Raw genomic sequence first — 3,609 nt, 5'->3', positions numbered from 1 at the left:
CACATATTCCTTCTGGTTGTGATTCAGTTCTTACTTTTCTGCACCTTCTAAATTTACCGCCCTGTCAGAGTTTTAATGCCAAGTTCTCCACAAAAGTGATCCCCAGGTACTTTGGACTCTGTTGATTTGATCACTCTCTGACCTTGCATAGAAACTCTAGTCAATGCCTGTATTTTATAACACCTTCCGGGGTTGTCTTCTGCTGTCAAGTTGCCCCAACTATATTTTAAGTTCCTTTGGGGCAGTTATTTTATCATATGACTGTCCCCTATCTCCTTAAGCACTTAAGAATGTTCAGCACATAAGGAGATGCATTGAACATACAAACCCACTTGCTCTCTATCGATTATCTGTTATCATAAATAAACTAGAGGCAACCATATAGCGTACCCATCTTGCCACATTCTTTATAAAAATAAAGCTGCATAACAAGTCACTGTTGTTGCCACATGAAAGTTAAATAATATTTAATTATACAAACATGTCGAATAGAAAAAGAAAAGATGGAAAAGTAATGTGTGAGAGGTAATCTGTTTAGAAATATATCCAAATGCACTGCTTTCACATTTCTTTGTGTTTGATTTCACTTTCCTGCCAGAGGAATATTAAGATTGTTATAAGATGTAAAAAGAAAGCCCAGAGATGACATCCACCAGGAATTCCGAATCAATAACTAGAGGACAATTTTGGATATCCTGCTCTCCTTAAAGAAAAATTATTTTCTTTAAATGTAATCTTAGCTGCCATTAGCATAGGAGAATTCAGACTTAAGAAACTAGATCGTGAAATTTTCTGATGGCAACAGTGAAGGAACCAGATAAGAAGAAGAAGCTATATAAGGCTTAAAGAGATGTGCGGAGAAGCAGGTGGGAAGAGGAATCAGGCATCACCGTCATTTTCTCCTTGAAGTTAACCCTAACACAAACACAATAATAGGAACATTAGGATGAGCAGACTACAGACAGAGTCTATGAGAAAAAGGACTCAATGTTCTCTGAGATAATCAAACAATATTGGGCATTTGTTATGACATAGACACTGCCACCAGACCCCTGAAAGGAGAGATGTATTTACAGATGCACCTGTAGAAGAATCCTTTATCTTCATGGATAATACGGGGTGTGCAGGGAAACAGATTGCCAAGTGGCCTTAGTGGGGAACAAAGAAGTTCTGAGCACTCCTACCTTAACCCAAAATTATATCAGTGAGGTCCACTGTCTTCACAGGGACAATTCAATAAGAGGAAGAGTTAGAACAAAGAAGGAAAACCTAAAAACACAGCTATTTATCAGAAATTGCCTTAATAATTAACCTTTGATTAAAAAAACCCTAAAAATCTATGCAGTTCAATGCCATTACTTGCAGGTGAAGAAACTAAAGACCATAGTGACAGACTCAGTTATTTAAGAGAAATATGCAAGTAGAAGATAAATAAGACATAAAAATTCCATTTTTTCTAACACCCACTAAAATGCTAGTACACTATATTCTTTATAGAATTTAGCTTTTCTTTTCATTGTAAATATCAGAAATTCTATTATCCCTTTAAATACTTAAATACTAAAATTCCAATTTTATTTTTTCAAAAACACAAAAGAAGTTAATAATTATACCTCTATTTATTTCTGTAAATAATGAAATTGATTTAGAATTAAAATAATTACGAGTCCACTTTAAAAATATTAAATTTAATTAGTAAATTTAGCAAGATTATTGAACTTCAGGTTACTGTACAGAAATCAATTCTGCTGCCATCCAATCACAAATTGCTTTTAAAATCATCTAGAAATTCTATCATTTAAAATCAAATTGAAAATCTCAAATGCCCCGGAAAAAGTTTCACAAAAGATGTTTGCGACTTCTGCCCGCAGAATGTATAAAATATTATTTAGCAATAATAAAGCAGACAACTATGATACATGCAGTGATGGAAAGATTTAATATAATAGGGATGCTAATTCTCCCCCAAATTGATCCATGTATTTAGTGCAAGCACAATAAAAATCCCAGAAGTTTGCTTTTTAATATCAAATTAACAAGCTAACATTTATTTAGGAAGGCAAAGGGCCAAGATTAACCAAGGCAATATATTAAAGAATAAAGCTGGAGGCCTTTAATTACTAAATATCAAATATATTACGCAGCTTTTGTAGTTAAGACAGTGTGTAATTAGCAGCACAAAGGAAAAAAATGACAGTGAGATAGAAAAAAATGCAGAAATATACCTGTGCAAATTATGACAACTATTTACACAAGGAAATAAGGGCAAGTTTGACCATGTAGAAATGTAGGGTGCAGGCAGCCTCCACTAAATGATACATATTGAATTATATATATACCCATTTGGCATAGAAAGTTGATCTTTAATCCTACACATTCAAAAATTCACTTTAGAGCATTCCATCTCTCTAAAGGTGAGTGATAAAACAAAAAATCTTTGAGAAGAAAATCTATTTCTCTGGGGCTAAAGCTCAAATTCTTTATCAGCATAGCAAAAAAGTGATCATGAGCAAGCAAAGGCCATGGTGAGGATGGTTGGTTGAAATGGAGACACTCTGATCATCAATTGAAGTCTAGCAGAGAATAAGATGGTGCAGAGTGTACAAGGGACATATGATACACATAGTAGAAAATGACTCATATTCAGCATGACTATATAAACCCTGCCAACAGCTGGGTAAGTGCCCTATCCTCCAGGGGTCCTCAAACTTTTTAAACAGGGGGCCAGTTCACTATCCCTCAGACCATTGGAGGGTCTGACTATAGTAAAAACAAAACTTATGAACAAATTTTTATGCACGCTGCATATATCTTATTTTGCAATGAAGAAACAAAACAGATACAAATACAATATATGGCCCACGGGCCATAGTTTGAGGACCATTGCACGGTATGTCTCTGCTCAGGGACCACAACTTCTTTAACCAATTATCAATAAATACAATTTCATTTGCTTTCATATTTTAACTATTGTAAAAAGAAAAATAAAAAGAATGCTGCACTAATCATTGGGTGTAGATCACATTTTCTATTAATACTTTTATATCCTCTATGTAGATATCCCAAACTAAGATTGCTAGATCATACAGAGTTCTTTCTCATTTAAGGAAAGTACCATAGTGTTTTCCGAAAAAATGATTGCACCAATTGACATTCACTTCTCAGGATGGCTGCAAAGCAATTTTTTTGCAAGCTCCTGTCCACTCCACAAGTGCCTACAAATGCAATCAAGTGGAAACAAGCAGAGCTGACAAGCTTTAGCTCTGGTGGGTAGATTTGGAAATGCCTATGAGTGTTCCTAATTTAAAAGATCGATAGCGGCGTTGCTTCTGCTTTCTCAAAATCCTGGGAGATTTGGTGCTGTAGGATAGAACAATGCTGAATCCAATGCCTTTGTGAATTCTCTGGTTTCATTCGCTCTCAGGTATTCTCTTATTCCCTAAGGCTTTCTTGCTCAAATGCAAATTGCCCAGAGAAGATGCCAGAAACATACCTTGGTAATAAAATACAGTATTATCAGTTTCCTCAAAACCACCACCATCAACAGTAACCCAAACTCAACACAGTAACCAATTAAACCTTATCCAGGTATTATTCCTCCTATGCCCC

Source organism: Suncus etruscus, chromosome 3 (genome assembly GCF_024139225.1).
Source record: "Suncus etruscus isolate mSunEtr1 chromosome 3, mSunEtr1.pri.cur, whole genome shotgun sequence".
In the NCBI taxonomy this organism is placed as follows: Eukaryota; Metazoa; Chordata; class Mammalia; order Eulipotyphla; family Soricidae; genus Suncus; species Suncus etruscus.
The sequence above is the reverse complement of the archived record's forward strand: the minus strand, read 5'-3'. Positions refer to the sequence as shown.